A 22,583-nucleotide genomic window follows, 5' to 3' on the forward strand; every position below is an offset into this window, starting at 1 on the left:
TTCTTCTTTTTCCTTTTCCAGATCTCATATCAGCCTTTTGCCACTATCTCCTCCTTACCACATGAAGAGGTGGCCCTTCTCTTGGCCAAGGCAAACTTCTCCACATGAAAAAGTGACCCCACCTCCTCATGTCTTCTCTAAGAGAGTCCCTTCTCTATCATCCTCACTCTCTCATTCATTTTCATCTATTGGTTGCTTTCCTACTGCCTATAAAAACATATTCACATCTCTCTCATCCTCAAAAACCTTCACTTGATTCCTTAATCCCATTAGCTACCATCATGAATCTCTTCTGCCTTTGGTGGCTATACACTTGAGAAAGTCATCCAGAGTAGCTGCTCCCACTCCTTTTTCTCTCACTCTTCTCTCTGTGCTTTGGGTTCTGACCTCATTTTTCAAGCAAAAGTTACCAGTGATCTCTTACATATTAAATCTAATGACCTTTTAAAATTCTCCTCTTTCTTGACTTCTCTGCAGCCTTGACACTGTCAATCACTCTCTTCTCTTTAATGCTCTCTTTTCTCTAGGTTTTTGGGACACTCCTTTCTCCTGATTTTCCTCTGACCTATCTGACTACTTCTCAGTTTCTTTTGCTAGCCCTTCATCCAGGTTACACCCATTCATCATGGTGTCCTACACTGCTCTGTCTTGGGTCTCTTTCTCTCCTTCCTGCATACGATGATTTTATTTGGTGATCTCAGCACCCACAGATTTAATTCTCACCTCTACATTGATGATTTTCAGATCTGCTTATCCAGTCCTAATCTCTTTCCTAACCTCCAAGTCTCACATCTCCAACTGCCTTCTAGACATCTCTAACTGGATGTCTCATAGACATCTTAAACTCAACATGTCCAAAAATGAACTCATTATCTTTGCCTCCAAACATTTTCCCTTTCTTAACTTCCCTATTACTGTTGAGTGTACCACCATCTTCCCAGTCATCCAGACTTACAACCTAGTTTAACATCTCATTTTTTCTCACCCTTCATATCTAATCTGCTGCCAACATCTATATGGAACAAGAACAAAAGATGAAAAAGTAACACAAGAATCTAATTCAAAGCCCTAGGACAAGGAACACCCAATCTGTCCAAGATGATAACATTCAAGGGGGCAGCAACTATTTTACTAAACTATAGCTCCCCCAGGGCCAAGCACATTATTCTCCACATGGCACCTACTTTCAAAATGTCTATTCATTTAAATTAAATTATCTCCTCTCTAGCACTAAGAAGTCATCACATAAAATTGACCCTCAATCAGCCATCCCAAGTACAAAAGCTAAGAAAGTTTTAAAGAATCAAAATTAAATTTTCAATTGTACCCAAGAATCCAAAGTGCTGGACAAGAGAAGGTTGAGTGTGTCAAAATCTCAACAAGAAAGCATTGTCCTTCTATGGTTCAAGAACACCACCTACTTAATCTAGGCATATAACAGGCAGTCCACCCATGTGTAGAGCATTAATTGGTATATTTAGGAGGTACATATGTCCATTGGTCCATTTTCAATTTTTATATACTTGTGTGTGAAAGGGACAGAGTATCTAGGCCAATCCCTATACTCCTGTCTTCTCTTTAATCTGTCTCCATCTATGAGACGCTTGTGTAGATACCTGGCTTGTTCTGTCAAAAACAGCCTTTGCTCCAGCTCACCACACTGGACAGAGGGCCCCCTGAGTCACTTTAGCAGGCATCAGAACCCTTACCCAGGAAGCCTACACATATTATATTAAGGTTACCTACTTGGGCAGCAAGGACTAGCAAATGGTCTGATTGATTTCCCAAATCTTTCCCTTCAGTAGGATCAATGCCCTAGTGCCTCCTTCCTTAGTGTGCTCTTTGCCTGTTACCCAGATGGCCTTACCTGTAGGGAAGGTGTGAGATGCATCTGGTAGGCAGAAAGGCCAAATTACAGAGCTAGACTAGATGGATTTGTCTCTTTCTAGCACAGTAATGCCATAGTCAAAGGTCATTGAAGGGTGGGTGTCTGATGATCTCTTTAAGTTGTCTTTCCTGTACCCCTAAGGAACTGTGTTTATTCTGGTCATGCAGATGTAGATAGACCTATCCACATAGTGGGGTCAGGGTCTCTGAAACCTGACTCATCAATGAAGCAATGGACTTCAGAGACCAGCCAAATGGAGATTAGCGATTGTGACCTTGGCCATATGCATGGAGGCTTACCTGTCATGGCCACTCTCCTTCATCTGAGTTCTGGCCTCTGCTGATCCTTGACCATCTACTGAATGACTTGAGCCCACAATCACAGGCCTTCTCATAAGCCTTTGCTACAATCCTTCTTCCAGTCACATTCTGAATTTCCCTTGTTCTTACATAATCAGTTGCAGTACCTACACATGTGTTTGGTACAGGGGACAGTCCAAGCAAACCAACCACACTCAGCTTCATCATTTTTGTCTCCACAGCTGTTCTGCATACCACATTTCTGGATCTTGGAGGTGCATTTCTGATTGCCACGTTTGAAGGTCTGAGCTGGGCAGCAAAATTTGTTCTTGGAACTGGTGGGTTGAACTGGTGGGTTGAGACACAGGTACTGGAGTCAATCACTGAAATCTACAAGTCAGCCAAGCCATTGCAGTGCAAGATGGTACTCATAAAACATCTCATTTTGCCAGTGAACATATCAAGGAGGGGAATACTAGAGTTGCAGGAGAGAGACTCTGTAAGCAATCCTGTGGCAGCGTGGGACTCATCTGAAGGAAAATGGATAGTGATCCTGCTATTGTTGATGGTGACCACAAACTAGGGCTTCTTTCTACAGAACTTTTCCTCACTGATCTCCACATAGTCTTCGGTTCATGTGCCTAGGGTTTTGTGCAGCAACATCAGATAGAAGAGTTTGAAATCAATCTTGACATTTGATTACTGGGGACTTTGATGTTCCATGTGGGGTCAATATTGAGGGGGGTGGTGGCCTGGGTAATAGAACATATGATTGCACTCTTTTTAGGTAACTTCCACAGCTGGTCAACTTGGGCAGCTGGAAGAACTTAGCCTCAATATCAGGATGGTACCAGACAATGCTGGTAATGAGTATGACAAGCATGACATTCTGAAAGGACAGGAAGGTCGGGTTACAAGAGGAAGTAGAAGTGCTACACAGTGCACGACCTCTCACAATTCCACAAGGCTCAGGAGTCATAAACCATGACCACATCACTCTCAAGTTAATCACGTGGTGTGACATCAACATCAAAACTTTGGAAGGTAAGGCTCAGCACCAGCTCAACATTTCCTGAAGCGCCCTCTGACAGCAAGCAGGGACTGAGTAGTGGTTGTCTAGAAATCCAGGGGTATTGAAGTGTGTCATCTCCCCAACTCAGACACAGAAGGAAAAGTAATAGCTGTTATCTCATCCTGTCTGTACTATTCTGACCTCAGTGGGGAAAGGCACATTTGAAGCTAAGTTGAAGGACTGTGAAATCCAGGACCTGGGACATATTTTTTCCTATGGCCTGCTCAGTCTCTTTTATCTCATAAGGGGAATACTGAATTCTGACATATTGTAGGAACTGACTGACCTCACAGAAAGCTGTTACTCCAGATTCCTTGCAGAAGGGCCCAAGGGCTGGTTTCACATTGTATAATACTTTTAGTGCTTCCCTTATGTTGTTGGCCAGGTTTGCAAATTCCACAGAATTGAAGTTTTTATAGTAAGCTATAAAGTCCTCATCTGTAATCTTCAAATAACCCATACATTCTGATAATTAAAATACCTCATAAGATTCCAGTTATGAGGGAGAGCAGGATAAAGGTCATCAACACCAGCAGCACACCCAAGTTCTTTGGCCCTCACTTTTCCATCTTCCTTGAATTGTTGGCTGGCAAGAATTCTACTTCTTCAAAGCCATTCATATTGTGGGACTGGTGACTGTACTCGAGCTTGGTGCTGAGATCCTTCTTGCTGCCTCCACCCTTCAAGGGACCAGTTATTCTTTATGGCAAGGCTGCCTTACTAACAGAACCTTATGGAGATAGCTGGCCCCATAGAGGCTAGGACTGCAGTTTTTTTGCAGAAATCACCTGATCCAAGGGCATCGAGGAAAGAGAAAGAGGGTAACCCCGAGGCTTCCAGCCCCAACTCCCCTTCCCTTGGTGACTGCACTATAGAGGTTCACTCTAAATCCCAACAATAATGAGGAGTTATCTTTCATTCTCACTCTCACTTTAGCTTTGATCCAATTCTTCAATGAAAAGTTAATTAAATTGCAAAATACATTAATGTTGATGATTTTAAAAAACTAACTTTCAGTAAACAATGTCAAACAAAAAGATATGAGAGAAGTTATAGAATTTAACAGAATGACTTAAGATATACTTACTAGATATATGGAGAGAAATGAACAGATTTCTTAGTTAATTTACTTTTTACTTTTTATTCAAATGTTTATTTATAATACATTTAAAAATTAATCAAATGACTACAATTTAAATGCAAGAAGTAAGAAATTTTAGGTAGGGAACTCACAGGCCATCAATTCTGATCCTTACTTTTGCAGATGAGGAAATTGAGGCCCAGAAAGGGCCTTGAGTGACTTTTGCTGAAGGTCACACTGGTGATGTCAGAGTGGGATTTCATCCCAGGAACTCAGGAAAGACACTGATAAGCCATAGAACACCCAGAGGAGGCTGACTTACAGTGAGAGGATCAAATCCTCTGAGTTTTCCCTTGAAAGAATTAGAGATATTTAGTGTGGAGAAGACTTGGGAGGGCCATGGCTGCTGTCTTCCGTAATCTGAAGAGCTGCTTGTGGAAGAAGCATTAACTTGTTTCATTTTGATCCAGGGCATAGAACTATTAGAAACGAATCCAAGGTGCAGAGAGGCAGATTTAGGCTTTATTTAAGGGAAAAGTTGCTAATGATTAGAATGACCCCAAAGTGGCCTGGGCTGCCTTGGAAGGCAGAGGGTTTCCCCCTCACCAGGGTTACTCAAAGTCTAGATTGTTGGGGATGTTAAGAGATTATTGTTCAGGTATGGATTCCAATAGATGACTTGTAGTTCTGAAATTCTGTAATTTTATGGGAATGGTTGTGGTGCCAATGATGTGGATGATGATGGAGGTGATGATGATAATGATGGTAGGGATGATGGTAATGGTTAATGATGGCAATAGTGGTATTGGTGTTGGTGGTGATGCTTGCAACAAATACCATGATTTCCATTCTTGAGTACTGTGCTTTACTTCCTACAAAACTGCATAACATTTCACTGTTAAAAAGAAAAAAAAGTCTTCATAGACATTATCTGTTTGACTCTTACAACAGTCCAATGAAGACGTCAGGGAAAAGCCTAGGGTGACTTGTTTGGTATCATACAGATAAATAATATATCTAAAGTAGATTCCACATACATCTAAAAGTAGATTCTATGTCTCCTCAGTGTTAGTCTAGAGTGTTTTGCAGTGATCCACATAACCTGTCTATCTTAAACCACTAAGCAGTATCACCAGAAAAGGGTCTCCTACAGAATGAAGTTGGACCTCAGTCTTGGGGTTCCAGAAGGTCAGCATAGAGGGAAGGGGCCCTTAGTAGTGGTATGTGATTGGGGGTTGGGAGGTGGGGAGGGTGGTGTCCTGAATAGAGAATTTTTATTTGTGCAAGGTCTCCTGATGAATCATTCTTTCAAAAAGAAAAAAGTCACAAATGCAGGAAATAGCCTTTTGAATAAAGTCTATTTTTTTCTTATTAGCAGGAGGGAAATGCCCTAAAATGGGGGTAGGCTATTCTCAGTTCAATGTTTTCTAGAGTGAGGAGAGGTAAGGTTGGGGTAGGGCTATGTGCAAATCAGAAAGCTTTTTCCATAGTTGTGAAATCCCAACCCAGCTGTTTCTCCAGTTCCTACTGTATGGACAGACTAGAGTCCAAAGTTCTAACAGACCTTGAGTTTAGGTTTAAGTGGACATGAGGACTCAAAGCTTCCAGGAACATACAACCAATATGTCTTTCCTGCATGCAACATGCATACTGCCCTTATCATGTGCCCATTCAGACACAACTGTACTATGTCCCCCAATTTCCCTGGCCCAGGATGGTTATATCTTTTATTGTAATCCAATCTTCAGATTGTACAGAGGCTCCCATTTGCCCAGCCCCTGCTCTAATACATCTGTATTGAATCAGTTGTACAGCTGGCACATTCATAATGAATGTCCTATGTGACTGGCTCCAACTCAGCCATACCTGTATTGAGCTTCCTGTTAGCCACATCTGAACTGAGTCCTGATAAGTTTGGGTACCTTATTACCTTTTGCCTGGACTAGTGCAATAACCTCCCCATTGGTCTCTCTGTCTCAAATCTTCATCTTCATCTTCCAAACCAAAGTGACTCCCAGAATTTAGATCTGGTCAAGTCATTCCCCATCTTAAAAATCTCCAGTAATTATTGCCTCTGGGATAAAATAAAAGCCCTTCACCATCTGCCTACCTTTTCAGTATTATCACAATATTCCTTGGCATACACTCTATGTTTCGACATGGCCTATTTGCTAATCCTCATGCACAGCTCAACTACCTCCTCAACCCTCACTTTTAGAATCCTTATCTCTTTTCAAAGAACAGCCAGAGTCCCACTTCCTACATGAAGCCTTTCCTGATACCCCCAGATTCAAGTAGCCCTAAAATTATTACATATTTTTGCATTATTATTATATTTTTATTTGTCTATCAATCAGTCAAAAACATTTATTTATCAGGCACTGGGGATACAAAGACAAAAATAAAACATTTCCTCCCTTTGAGGAATGTTTAGTCTAGCCAAGGGAGACATGTCATATAGGTGTAACCCCTGTTTCATATGCCTATCTCACAGAGACCATAGATGTTATTATTGTGGCTTTAAAAACTATTGAAGAAAAATTCAACATTCTGTGCTTTAGGCGCAATCTGCCAAAGACAATTTTATTAATTAAATAATTTTAAACATCTCTGCTTAAAGAGAAAGAAAAACCCAAAGGGACAGAGATTCATCCTGTCAATGAAAATCTCTCTAACAAAACTACTAAGGAATCTAAATCTTCTAGATTCTGAGGCCAACTCTCTATCCACTGCACCAGAGCTGTCAAACACACTCCAGAGAACTGACAAACCAGATCAAAATGTAATTGGGAAGTATTTAACAAGATAAATGAAAATACAATAAAATATAGATAACGTTAATGTGAACTTTTAGTGCTCCTGAAATGGTCTGATCCAGGGCAATCTATTTGCTGCCCCCTTTATCTGAGCTCTGCCAGTTTCTGACCTGGGTTTGAGTATGCACAAGACTAGATTGCTATTAGATTCAACTTCTATCAGCCAGCTGGGAAATTCTGTTGGTTCAGAGATGCAGAATTATAGGCTCCCTTTTGGTCTGGGATTTCCATCCTGGTTATACCTCTGTAGGCTGGGCTAGACCTAGAAGTGAGACCCTGCTCTGAACTTACTTCCGTAATTCCTCCTTTCTCCATACACAGTCCTCCCTTGCGTAGGTCCCCTTTTTAGTGTGCCCTGGATCTGTGACCTGGAACTGGGCAGTGAGAGGTGACAAAGCCAACAGTTGGCATCTGTTTGCAGTGACCTGATAGGGGTCTGAGGGTGGCCTGATCTGGGTCAGGGACCTCCTCCCATCCTAGTGCACAGCTTCCCCCTGCCTGCTGCAGAGCTCTGCATTGAGTGTGTTCCTGGCCGGCCTCATCCCCAACATCCTCATACCTATGCTGAATCAGGCTGTACTTACTAGAGCTTAGTCTGTGACATGGGGAAACTGAGGTCCACTATGGGTGTTGGAGTAAATGGTCTTCCAGGTCCCTTCCAACTCCAATATCCATAATCCTATAAACTAGGCAGAGAAGATTTGTTCATTTCCCTAACTCAGTCACAGGGAGCAATTTGGAATAGACTGCCTAAAGGCAAGGCTAGATAGATAGATAGGCCTCCCAGCCCGAGGCCTTTGGTGATGATATTTATAAGATAACCAAAAAGGTTATACTCATTTCTTGCTGTCCTTTCACTATAAGATAGGAGATGTGAAATTGCTTTGTAGAATCATAATTATCTGAGTAGGAGAAAAAAAAGCCAGCTATGTGCGAGTGTCCATGAACATACATTTCTGAGAGGGGTTGATAAATCCTTGTATCATGAAAAGGCTTTCTTGTTCAAATTGGACCCGTTATTTCATCCTTCTAGTGAGAACTTCCATTAAGAATGCAGATGGGCACCTTCTCTGCAGTCTACTGATCATTTCCTGAGAAAAATCTTATCCTGGGCCTGTGATTACACTGATATATTTTGTTTTGGTTGGAGGGGTTGGAGGGAAAGATCAAATTTAAATAGAAATGGAGACCATTGAATCATTCATAAGGATCCCTATGAGCACAAATGTAATTTAAAAAAACAAAACACAACAATATTTTAGAGGGGAGAGGATTCTGGGAAGACATCAGAGTAGGTCAGAAAACTTTTGGCTCTCCAAATTTCTCCACAAAAAAAGACAGAACATCACCTTAGAGGAAACAGCAGCGGAAATAAACAGGGCAAAGCAGTTGTCCTCCTAAAACAACTTGAGAAGACTCCAGGGAAGACTTGATCGCCAGGGGCAGAGGTCTGGCCTGAGTGAAGTACAAACACCTCCAGGCCATCTCTGCAGAATCAACAAACAACAAGCCCTAGGAGCAGTGGGGTTGAGGGGCAGCCTCAGACATAGAAACTTGCATCTGCTGGGGGTCTGATGGTGAGTAGGAGAAGACTGAAGGACCTTCCATTGTGGAGGAATGCCAAGCACAGCTGTGCTGACCAGACGCATCCTGGGCTGTGGCTGCACGGAGGAGGAGTTAGCACCTGGTGAATGCAGTGGCAGAGGAGCAGGGACTGCTAGCTGTGGGCACTGCAGGAGAGCAGAGACCCTAGTTTCAGTTCCCAGGCAGAGAGACAGCTGTGGTTTGCAGCCACCACAGGGATGGCGGAGAACAAGATCATTTGCGGGACACTACGGCTGGGGGCCCTAGCCATGGAGTAGAGAGGAGAATCCCAGGTTGAGTCCCTGGACAGACCTCAGAAAATAACAACAAGAAAGACCCTGAGACTTGGAGCATCATTTCCCATACCTCAGGACTAGAACTTGATTATATTAATAGCTGCTAAAAACAAAATGAAAATGAGTAAGCAAAAGGGAAAAAACCCAATCATACTATGGGGACAGAGAAGATCTGGCTTCATATTCAGAGGAAGATAATGGAGGTGAAAAACAAGCCATTCCTTTTTCAATGAGAAATAATAGAGGGTCCTAAGTACAAAAAGAGTTCTTGGAAGAACTTAAAAAAGACTTTAAAAATCAAATAACAGAGATTAAGGAAAAATTAGAAGAAAAAAATAAGAGCAATCCAAGAAAATAAAGAAAATTATTAAAAGAAAGTCAACCAACTTGAAATAGAGGATCAAAAACTTAAGGAAGAAAATAATTCCTTGAAAACTAGAATTGGGAAAGGGGAAGCTAATGACATTCTAAGATACCAAGAAATGATAAAACAAAATCAGAAGAATGAAAAAATAGAAGAGAATGTGAAACATTTTATCAGACAAACAACTGATGGGGCAGCTGGGTGGCACAGTGGATAGAGCATTGGCCCTGGATTCAGGAGGACCTGAGTTCAAATCCAGCCTCAGACACATAACACTTACTAGCTGTGTGACCCTGCGCAAGTCACTTAACCCCATTGCCTAACCCCCCCCAAAAAAAAAACTGATTTGGAGAACAGATTGAGGAGAAATAATGTAAGAATAGTTCAACTACCTGAAAGATATCATCAAAAAAAGAATCTTGACACAATACTATAAGAAATTATCAAGGAAAATTGCCCCGAAGTTCTAGAACAAGAAGGCAAAGCAGATATAGAAAAATTTCACCAATCACCACCTGAAAGAGATTCCAGGAGAAAAACTTACAGCAATAATATAGCCAAGTTTCAAAGCTCCCAGGTTAAGGATAAAATATTGCAAGCAACAAAAAAAAATAATTTAAATATCATGGAGCTACAATAAGGATTACACAAGACCTAGCAGCTATTACATTGAAGGACTATAGGTTTTGACATACTATATTTCATAGAGCAAAAGAGCTGGGGTTACTACCAAGGGTAATTTACCCAGCAAAGTTAAATATAATCTTGAATGGAAAAAAATGGATATTTAATGAACTGAAAGACTTTCAGGCAATTGTAACAAAATCACAGAACTTAAGGGAAAATTTGACATATAAGATCCAGGAGAAGCATAAGGTAAGCATTAAAACCAATCATAAGGGACTCAAGGTCAAATTGTTTACTTCTTATATGTGTGAAAACATTATCAGAACTCTTATGACTGTCATCATTATTTGAGTAGTTTGAAAGAAAGGCTTGAGCTGAGCTGTATATGATGGGGTCCATTCTATCAGGCTTTAGAATTTCAAGCAAGTTCAAATTGGGGCAGGAATCTCCATCAGGGAGTAATGATTCACCACTCTAATACATCATAGGGAAAAAAATTACCTCTAGATGTCCTCATCTAACAGAGGAATTCCCAGAGAGAGCCCAGAGTCCTGCAGAGATCCTAAAATAGGACAACCAAGACAGGTTGGAAACTAAGTTGGAATTCTCAGGCAACCACTACCTTGTGGGCAATTCCAGAATTCACTGCCTGCGTTCTGCATCACCCAAGTTTGCTCAAGACTAAACCTTCCCCCAAGGTCTGACCTGCAGGAGAATGACTAAGAGGAGGTCTGGAAAGAGTCTCTGGGTCTTCTGGATGGGTCCAGTGCAGAACCAGTGACCAGAGCCAAACTGAAGAGGGAAGAGCTTGGGAAAAATCCAGCCTGAATTAAGTGCTGGGAATCCAGCAAAATAGTATAGCTGCTGAGCCTGCCAAAAGACGGGAAAAAGCCCAGGCAAAGCCTACAGCAGAGAGAGGCTCCTGAGGCCCTGAGGCAGAGCCCAGCACCATAACATCCCCAGAGTCTCTTGAAAGAGGGGCCTATTTTGACTCATTATTCTCAGGACCAGGCAGGCCCTGCCCACATCATTCAGTTGCTGAGGTTGACCCCCAAGCTCTCCAATGAGAAAAAAAAGGAAAGAAAGAAAGAAAGAAATGAAAAGAAAAAAGAAAACCTCCAGATACCATGAGGATTTTTAATGGAATAGAGGGTTTTCAAGCATTTCTGATGAAAATACCAGAACTGAGTATGGAAATGGAAATGGAAGGCACCAAGGAAACATAGAAACATATATATACATATATGTATACACACACACACACATATTTATATAATTAAAAGGGAATGTGTGGGGATGAATTGTTTGTGTGTTAATAGAGGGATAAGAAACAAATGTTTTCTCAGAATCCTAACATCTTTAAAGGTCACAGATAAAGTTTAAAATGACAGGGGGTCTGTGAGAGGTTTTTCTCTGTTTTAATGGTTTTAGGAGGAAACAAAATGGTTCGTGTTCAGGTACAGGTTGTTCTAAAAGCTGCTTGAGGTGCTTTCACAAAATCACAGAATCTCAGAACTAAAAGGGACATCTGATTTTTTATCTCATCATTCCAATGAAACTGTTCTCTCCAAAGTTGCTAACGATCTCTCAGTTGCCAAACCTACAGGTCTTCTCAATCCATCTCCTTCACAACCTTTCTGCAGCTTTTGACACTATTGATGACCTCCTCCTAATTTCTTCTCTGAGTTTTTATGACACTGCTCTCTTGTAGTTCTCCCCCTACCTATATTACTTCTCCTTCCCGGTCTCTTTTGCTATATCTTCATCTAAGTTGTGCTAACTGGATATCCTATAAGACTGTCCCAGACCCTCTCCTTTTTTCTATCTATATTATCTCTCTTGGTGATATCATTGGCTCTCTTAGGTTCAATTATCATCATCTTCAGGTAGATTATTCCCAGATCTACATATCAAGCTCTAATCTATCTCCTAAACTCTAGGCCTGCATTACCAAACTGCCTATTAGACATTTTAGAATAGATATCCCATGGGAATCTTAAATTCAACATGTCCAAAACAGAGTTCGTTATCATTCTCTCCCAAACCCACCAATCTTCTATTATTGTCAAGGTTACTACTCCATCAAGCCAGTAACCCAGGTTCACAACCTTTGTGCTATTCTCAGATCTTTATTCTCACTCATTCCAGGTATCCAAATTTTGGTATTTCTACCTTCAAAACATTTTTCATGGGGCAGCAAGGTGGCACAGTGGATAGAGAACTGGTCCTGAAGTCAGGAGGATCTGAGTTCAAAATCCAGCCTCAGACCAAACATTTGACACGTACTAGCTGTGTGACCCTGGGCAAGTCACTTAACCCCAATTGCCTCGCAAAAAACAACAACAACAACAACAAAAAACCCAAACATTTTTCATACAGGTCACCTTCTCTCTACTGACATAGCCACCATCCTAGTATAAGACCTAAAAGGATTCTAGCATCTCTTCCCTGGAAAGTTATCCCCTTGACAGTCGCAATACTTCTATTTGGTCTCCTTGCCCCAAATATCTCCCTATTCCAATCCATATTCAACACACCTGCCACAGCGATTTACTAAAGCTTAGGTCTGACCTTTCCACATCTCCTTCTCACACTCAATAGACTCCAGTTGCTACCTATTACAGACAGGATCAAGTCCTCTGGCAATTAAAACTCTTCACATCTGCACCTTCCTACTTTTCTAATCTTCTCATACTTTACTCCCCTTCACATGCTATGATCCAGCCATACTGACCAACCTGCTGTTCCTCACACGTGATACAACTACTCCCCTGCCTACAATGCTCTCTTTCCTCACTTGGTCTCTCAGAATCCTTGTCTTCTTTAAATACTCAGCTTAAATGCCCCATTCTGATTCTAGGGCCTCCTAGTCAGTCCAACATTATTGTTGTTGTTTGTCCTTCATTCACAAAGAAGACTGTGACATTTTAGAGGTGATGTCATGACTTGCAGTGAATTGGATTTAAGTGAGGCAGGGCTGTGCAAAGTCACCAGCCTCACTATCTCCTCCAGATCCACCTCGGCCAAATGGCAAAATATAGATCAGGATGACTAGAAATGGCCCTGGATGTAGTGGGAGGCCTGGGCCTTTTTAAGCTAAGGTCTTTCCCAGATCTCAGTTTGACTGAGGAAATGTCCATTCAGTGATTAAGTCTAGGTAAGAAATGAGGCAAAGAATAGCCTCTTTTACCTAGTCAAAAAAAAAAAAAAGCTGGGAGGGAAAGACCCTCAGGGTTTCTGGCCAAAACAGAAACAATTGCTATTTACACTCACTCTGAGCCATCAGGGGCCCAAACAATGACCGAGGGAGGCTTGGGCTGGGATCTATTCTTGGCCAATCAAGGAGAGCCCAAGTGACTTGGGTTTAAGGAATGGTCCTTAAGAAAGAATCAAGCCACTAAACCCCAATATATCTTTCAAGGTTTCAGCAATTAAAATTTATATTCCTTTGGGCAGAGCACCTGCAGGTAAGGGTGTGATTCCCTATGTGGACATAGGGAGAGAAGGAGGGAGGGAGGAAGAAGGAAGCAAGGAACCCTGGGAGGTAGGTGCTAGTGCTATCCCCATTCCACAATTGAGGAAACTGAGGCAAAATAGTCAAGTGACTTGCCCAAGGCCACATGGTTAGTAAGTGACTGAGCTGGATTTGAATTCAGCTCTTCCTGACTCCAGGCCCAGTGTTCTATGCACTACACCATCTAGCTGCCCTTTAAACTCCTCGTTTAAGCATTTTAAAGCCCTTTGACACCTGCCTTCAATTGACCTTTCCAGGCTTATTATACATTACTGCTATCACTCTACGTTCTTGCTATTCCTTGTATGAAGCATTTCTTCTCCTGTCTCCATGCCTTTGCAAGGCTTAGAAAGCACCTACCTCCTCAATTCCTCTTCTTAGAATGTCTAGCTTCCTTCAGAGCTGCATTCCAGTACCACCTCCTACATGAGGCCAACCTAGATTCCTCACAATCATTTGTCTCCTGCAAATGACTTTGTATTTACTTTCTATGTCTTCCATAGACAGACTTACTTTTGCATGTGCTCTCAAGTAGCTTATATGGGGTACTCATGTTCATAAAATATAGAACATACAATACACGTACTCATACAAAATAAGCTGCTCGAGAGCAGAGACCATTCCCTTTTTGTCAGTCCAATAAGGCACTTCTCAGTTGAGCCAAAGTGTATTGGAACCCAGTCCATTCCTTCCCCATCTCCCAGGAACATCATCACCAAAATCCAGGGCATCCAAGCCAAAGAAAAATATATAAACAGACAAAAAGAAGGTGTTCAAGTACTAAGGAACCACAATAAGGATTACACAAGACCACAGCTATTCCTATAAAGGAAAGAAAGACTTGGAATATGATATTCTACAAAGCAACAGAGAAATATTTATAACCAAGGATAACCTGTTTGGTAAAACTAAGTATTATAATCTTTGTTCTAGATGAAGCCTAAACCCCAGGGCCCTTTTAGTTTAGAATGAAATGAGGAACAAAGGAAGTTCAGACACAGACAGGATATACAGCAAAATACAGTGGCACTTAGCTTCTCTGGATACAGCACCCCCATCTCTATCTGGAAAGATGTTTGGTCAGTAGATTACGGGAGTAGGGAGTATCACATGGTTTCAGGCAACCATCGAGTTGGAGAAGTATCCACTACATGTGGCTGGGATCTTTATTGCTCCTAAGTAAGCTGCGTCAGGGAAGCCGGAGCCACTCAAGTTTCATGGGGGGAGGAAGTCAGGGAACTCAGGGATGCTAAATCAAGAAAATGCTGGTCCTATCACAAATCTGCAAGGTGGGGAGGGGGGAAGGATCTTAAAGGAATAGAGAATTTCTAAGCATTCCTAATGAAAAGACCAAGACCGAGTAGAGGTGGAAATGCAAATGCAGGCAGCAAGAAAAATATAGAAAGGTACATATGTTTGTATAATTAAAAGGTAACATATGGGGATAAATTGTTTAAATGTTAATACGGGTATGAGAAAAATGTCTTCTCAGAATCTTAATATCTTTAAGGATCACAGGGAAAAGTTAAAATGACAAAGGATCTTTGGGAGGTTTGGTTTTATCTTAATGGTTTTAAGAAAAGACAAAATGGAAAGGAGAAGGGAGGAGAGGAAGGAGATAAGAAAGAAGGTAAATATAATCACTGTTGCATGATAGAGATGCACAAAATGAAGAGTATATAGAAAGGAAAGAGGAGTAGGGGAAAGGTCATCTCATAAACTTCACTTTCATCTGAATCAGAAAAAGGAAGATTGAACACAATTACAAAATTGTTCCCTCTTCATCTCCCTTCTACATATTTCAGTTTAGAAATACATTGAACTTCAAAGGAAAATAAAAAGGAACAGGGATAAGGAAGAGGTAGAGAGGGATATAAGAAAGAGGGCAGGATTGGCAAGATAATAGTTGGAATCAAAACAAATTAATCTTGGAGGAAAAAATATGAAAGGAGTATTAAAAAGAAATTTAAAATAAATAAAAACTAAGAATTTGGGTGGTATAAGGGGAAGAAAAGAGCTATCACAGAAAAAAACAAGCTGCTTCACTTATAAGATCACAAGTGTCAGGCAATATCCTTTTATAATCTTATTTGTAAAGAGGGAGATGGAAGTAAAGAAAGAAAAGGGACAAGAGGAAAAGATGGAGGGAAATGCAAAATCAGTGATTATAACTCTAAATATGAATGGAACAGACTTATCCATTAAATAGAAGAGAACAGAATGAATTAGAAAATAGAATTCAAGGATATGTTGTTTATAAGAAAGTCCCGTGAACCATATAGATTCATAGGAAAAAATAGACCAGCAGGTAAATTACATTATACTTAAAGACATTACAGATAATGAATCAACATCACTTAATATATAATACATCTAATAACAGCAAGTAATATTTAAATGAAAAGTTAATCAAATCATAGAGTGAAATATATAGAAAAACTATAATAATGGAGGACTTTAATGTATTCTCTTCAGATCTAAACAAATCTAAACAAAAGATAGCAAGAAAGAAGTTAAGGGCTTGAATAGTACTTGAGAAAAATTGGAGATAATAGATATCTAGAGACTGAAAAATAGATATGAATAGAATTTACAGGCTTCTAAGCTGTATATTGCACCTTTACAAAAACTAACCATGTATTTAGGCATAAAAACCTCAGCAAAAGTGTCAAAAAAAAAGAAATACTAAACATTTATTTACTTATAAAATAATGACAATCATTCAATAAAGGGATCTTAAGGAAACCATTAAAAAGATATTGGACACTAAAAATATGAAGAACTGCTGGATCAAAGAACAAATTATAGAAACAAAAGGAAATTTCATCAAAGAAAATGACAATAACAAAACAATTCCAAAGCATAAGGTATGTAGCTGAAACTATTCTAAAGGAAAAAATTGTATGATTTTATTAACAAAAAGAGAAAGAATAAATCAATAAATGAAATATGTACTTTTAACAACTTGAACAAGAAACAAAAAATTCCCAACTAAATAACAAAGTAGAAATTAATTATAAAAATTAAAGGAGAAAATAATAAAAAATTGACAATAAAAGAACATTTATTTATAAGTAAAACTAGGAGTTTTTTTAAATCAATATCATAGATAAAGAGTTAGACAATCTGATTTTTAAGAGAGAGGAAAACTGAATTGTTTGTATCAGAAATGAAAAATGAGCATTGTCAATTGAAACAAAAAAAATTATCAAAAATTATTTTGATAAATTAAATCCTAAGAAAACTGACAACTTATAAGTAATAGATGAATATGTACAAAATATAAAATGCCATATTAACAGAAGAAATAGACTATTTAAATTACCTAATATTAGAAAAAGAAATAGAACCAGCCTATATAAAGTCCCCTTTCCCCAAAAGAGTCCACGACTAGATGGATTCATATGTGAATTCTGTAAAACATTCACAGAGCAATTAATTCTAATACTATAAAAACTATTTGTAATAATAATAATAATAATAAAAGAATACAACCTTCCAACCTTTTCCTATGATGTAAATGTGGTCTAGATATCTAAAACAGGGACAAAGTTGAGAGAGAAAATTATAGAACAATATTCCTAATGAATACTGATGCAAAAAATTTAATAATGATGATGATAAAACATTAGGTACAACAACATATTAAAAAGACCATATACTTTGATCAGGTTGAGTTTATCCCAGGAATGCAGGATTCATTCATCATAAGGATGACTATAAACATAATAAACCATGTCAATAATATAAGTAATAAAAACCACATTATAAGATCAATAGTGCTGAAAAGGCTTTTGACAAAATACCACACCTCTTTCTTCTTCAAAACTTTAGAGATCAAAGGAATTAGTGGAGTTTTCCTTAATGTAGTAAATAGCATTCATCTAAATCCAAGAGTAAACATTATATGTAATGGAGGAGAGATGAAGGCTTTTTAAATAAGATCAGGGATAAAGCAAGGATCCTCATTATTACTATTATTCTTTATCATACACCTAAAAATGCTAGCCACAGAAATAAGAAAAGAAAAAGAAATGAGGGAATATATATAAGAAAGGAAAGAAAATTACTTCTTTTTGCAAATGATATGATGGTATACTTAGAGGGACCTAAAAAGTCAACTAAAATTAATTGAAATAATAATTATAGTAGAGTTGAAGGATATGGGATAAATCCACAGGTATCAATAACATTCCTTTATATAAACAACAAAACCTAGCAGGAAGAGCTAGAAAGGGAAATTCCATTAAAAAAAAACAGAAGCTATAAAATATTTAGGACTTTATATACCAAGATTCACCCAGTGACAATATGAATCCAATTATAAAATACTCTTTACAAAAATAAAAACAGAAAAAGATTGAAGAAATTAATTGCTCATGAATAGGTTAAGACAATATAATAAAAATGACAATACTGCCTAAATATTTACTTATTCAGTGCTACACTAAAATACCAAAAGATTATTTTATAGACCTAGAAAAATGATTTTTAAAAATTCATATGAAGAACAAAAGGTCCAGAATTTCTAAGGCAGAAATGAAAAAATATGGAAAAGGAGATATATTAGTACTAGATTTCAAACTATATTACAAAATAGTAATCATTAAAATGATTTGGTACTGGTAAAAAACAAACAAATAAATACTTGAGGTCTATCATTGATACCAATTAGGTACACAACATACAGAAATAGAGTAGCATAGCGATTGATAAATCAAAAGACCATAGTTACTGGTTTAAGAAATCACTATTCAGAAAAAAAAAAGATCTTGGGAAAAACTGGACAGAAATCTGAATGAAATTAGGTTTAGATCAATACCATATACCAAGATAAATTCCAAATGGATACATGACCTAGATATAAAAGGTCCCATAAAAAAAATAGAGAAGCAAAGAGCCTCTAAGATGAATGGAAAGGGAGTTTGTAACTAAATGATAGAGAAGATCACAAAAGATAAAATGAAATTTTTATTATATACAATTGAATTTCTTTTTGCACAAACAAAAATAATGCATCTAAAAATTTGCAAGAAACAGGTAACAGGGGAAAATCTTTGTGATAACTTTTCATGTTAAAGCAAAAGTTAAAGTTGAATATCCAAAATGTTAAAGTAACTGATCCAAACTTACAAGAATAAGATTCATTTCCTACTAGATAAATTGTCAAAGGATATTAAAAAGCAATTTTCAATTAGCAATTACAAGAAAATTAGCTCTAAATCACTAATAGTTAAGGGAATACAAGTTAAATCACCTTCAAGGCTCCATCTTATACTTCTAGATGAAAGGAACAAATGTTGAAGGGGCTGTAGCAGATAAATACAGTAACAAAATGTTGATCTATCCATTTTAGAAAATATTTTGGAACTATGCCCAGAAAACTACCAAATTGAGCATATCATTTGATCTAGCTGTATCACTATTAGGCCTATACTCCAAAGAAATAAAAGAAAGAGGAAAAGGATCTATTTGTACAAAAATATTTATAGCAGTTCTGTTCATAGTAGCCCCAAATTAGAAACTAAGGAAGTGAACACCTATCGTGTTAAACAAATTGTGATACATAAATGTAATGGAATATTATTGTACCATGAGAAACAAAGAGATGGAAAATTATGTTGTCTTAATTGTTACTATATTTAATGAAATGATCTATTGTTTCTTTGCTTTACTCTTTGGTCTACCAATTCTTTAGCACCAAATTATTTAGTTTCCAATTAGTTTTAAAATTTTCTTCATTGGCCCACTTTTGAATATAATTGTTATTGTGTTGTGGTCTCTAAAAGATGTATTTTTATTACCTCTTATTTTTTTCTAAATAGTATTTTTTTCCCCAATTACAGGTCAAGACAATTTTTAGCATTCAGTTTTTCAAGATTTTGAGTTCCAAATTTTTCTCCCTCCCTCCCCTCCCCTCCCCTCTTCTGAAAATGGAAAGCAATTTGATATAGGTTATGCATGTGCTGTCATATAAAACATATTTCCATATTAGTCATAGTTGTGAAAGAAGAAACAGACCAAAAGAAAATGGTATTTTTTGAAGTAAATAATCTGAAATGGAAATTTATATTTATATTGCTGTGTACATGGAAATGTTCTTTTTCTCATTTTGTATTTAAGTTTAAAATGAATAAAAAATTAAATTTATAAAACAGAGAAAATAAATAAAAAGTGTGTTCAGTCCATTCACATTCAGAGTTACCATCATTGTGTATTTCCTTCTGTCCTATTCACTTATACTTTTTCTTCTCTTCCACCCCTTTATGAAGAAGAAGATGCTGAGAAAGGAGTGTGCTTAACATAAAAAAGAATAAAGTAAGTGAAAAAAGTATGCTTCAATCTGCATTCAAAGTCCATTAGTTCTTTTATCTGAATGTGGATAGCATTTTCCTTCATGAATCCTTTGTACTTGTCTTGGACCGTTGTGTTGCTGAGAAGAGCTGAGTCATTCATAGTTGGTGATCATACAATGTTGCTAATGTGTACAATGTTCTCCTGGTTCTGCTCATTTTACTTTGCATCAGTTTGTACAAGTCTTTCTAGGTTTTTCTGAAGTCAGCCTGTTCATCATTTCTTATTGCACAACAGTATTCCATTACATTCATATACCACAACTTGTTCATCCATTCCCCAACTGATGGGCATCCCCTCGATTTCCAATATTTTGCCAACACAAAAAGGGCTGCTATAAATATTTTTGCCCATGTAGATCCTTTTCCCTTTATTATGATCTCTTTACTATACAGACCCAGTAGCGGTATTGCCCAGATCAAAGGGCATATACTTGAAGACTTTCCAGCTTGGTAAGATTTGCCAGAGCTTGTGCTCTCTTGGTATAACCCTTGAGGATCTAGAACAACCTCTTGGCCAAAAAGAGGCGATCTATGTAGTAGGACTACTTTCTGTAAACTGAATAAATAATATGCCTTACACATACGTGTATTACTATTTTTCAAGTTCTAGGTATTGAAAGGACATGAAATCTAATAGTCATCTTGGTTCCCTTAGGAACTAGAAAAGGAGGTAAGAATGATCATGTCACTGGCTGGTTCTAGGGGTCCTGGAGGTGGGAAGGAAGAAGAAAGAGGAAACAAAACAGCCTTACATCCCTAGCAACTTCACTCTTTGGGGGTCTGATTCATCTAGCAAAACATCCTAGCATTAAGCTCCCTCCTGGAGCTATGTTGGGATACTTTTACAAACCTCTGCCTATAGAACCTCTATCAATATAATTTGGAGGTAACATTTGTAAGGAAGACATATATTGTGGGGGAAGCTGGACTTCACGGTGGTTACTAGAGACTCCTTCCATTTCCTGATCCTGGCCAAACTCATGCTAGCTGTTAGCCTTGGAAAACTACCTGATTCTCCTCTTCTGCCTTCCCTTCCCTGAGATGCTATGGGTTGGATGAATAGAGGTCACAGAAAATGACTGTATAGGATCACGATAGAACCCTGACCACAGGTGCTGAGGAACCTGGAAACACAAGCCACAAACATCATCAAAGCTCAGTTCTGGGTCACACCAACCAATCTGCATTCTCAGGCCCCACCTTTGCTCAGGTCATTTCTCCCATAAGGAATGCCCTTCTTCCTGCCTCTCCTCATGTACAAGTCATTTGAAGTCCATCTCACATCTCCTACAAGAAATCCTACTGGAGGACTTCTCTAGTCCACAATGCTCTCTCACTCATTCATCTATTCATTCACTCAACAATTATTCATTATCATCCTTGGTACCATTCATAGAAACCCTGCCCAACACCATCTAGTAAAAAGAACATTGGTTTTAGGTCCAAAAACCTGTTGAATCCTGGTTCTGAGGGAGTCTGAGAAGTATCATGGTGTAGAGAAGTGGTTCTCAAACTTTTTGGTGTAAGGTCATATTTACACTCTTTTTTTTTTAAAGGTAATTGGGGTTAAGTGACTTGCCCAGGGTCACAAAGCTAGTAAGTGTCAAGTGTTGGGTCTGAGGCTGAATTTGAACTCAGGTCCTCCTAACTTCAGGGCCGGTACTCTACCCACTGTGCCACCTAGCTGCCCCTGAATGAGGTATTTATTAAGGGCTTACTATGTGTAAAGCACTGAGGATACAAATAGAAAAAGTAAGACAATTCCTGTTCTCAGGCAGCTTCTGTTCTAATGGGGAAAATAGCAAATAGGGAAGGTCAGCAGATGGTAGAATGAGGAACAGAGGGGAAAAGGAAGAAGGACAACTTGGAGCTAAGAAACATATGTGTAGCCCTTCCCAAGGAGGATGGAGCTGAACTCTCTGAGCAGAAAGCAGCTGTTAGACCTCCAAGAAATGATAGTGTGGAATAACATATTATCAGTGTTGCCAGGAGAGAGATTGTTCAGTAAAGGTCAAAGGAAGAAGAAACTAGTCAAGGTATTTTGTGACTTCCTGTTGAGAGGGACTGAAGCAGGTATTGGTAAAGCTGACATTAATTACAGAAAGATCTGCTATCTTCTGCAGGCATATGACCAGGGCATGACAGAGCACCTTCTAAGACTACTACCCATTTCTAGAGATACATATAGGCCCAAATGATTATCATTTGGCAGGAGGTCTCTAGAGAGCATTGTGTAGTTTGGAAATACCTTTGAGGGTTTTTTAAATTAAATTTACTTTTTTCAATTAATAACATTTATTTTTTTCCTCCTTTCTACTTCTTACCTCCTCCCCTCAACTAAAAAGAAAATCAAAACCCTTGTAACAAATATGCATAATCAAGCAAAACAAATTCCTGCATTGGCCATGACCAAAAAACATATATCTTATTCTGCATCTTGAGTCCATCACTTTTCTATTAGGAGGTAGGTAGCAGTCCTGGATCAGTCCTGGAGAATCGTGGTTGGTCAAAGACCCGTTGTTTTTCTAGTTTACCCTTTCTCTGTCCAACAGTCACTAGTCATATTCCCTCATACCTATGCCTCTTACCTTTTGCCCTGTCCTTTCTCTTGAATCCTCCATATCTGGAAACATCTATATTAGGAATATTATTGGCTATAAATTTTCAATTCTCTACCTGATTGGCG

General features: G+C 38.6%; 1 pseudogene; it reads right to left on the reverse strand.

The window, feature by feature from the left end:
- Window positions 1–1,559: 1,559 nt before the first annotated feature.
- On the reverse strand, window positions 1,560–6,501 carry LOC110211661 (suppressor of tumorigenicity 14 protein homolog; annotated as a pseudogene).
- Between the last annotated feature and the right edge of the window lie 16,082 nt (window positions 6,502–22,583).

This window comes from Phascolarctos cinereus, unplaced genomic scaffold (assembly GCF_003287225.1).
Source record: "Phascolarctos cinereus isolate Bilbo 61053 unplaced genomic scaffold, phaCin_HiC Scaffold_2;HRSCAF=192, whole genome shotgun sequence".
Lineage (NCBI taxonomy): Eukaryota > Metazoa > Chordata > Mammalia > Diprotodontia > Phascolarctidae > Phascolarctos > Phascolarctos cinereus.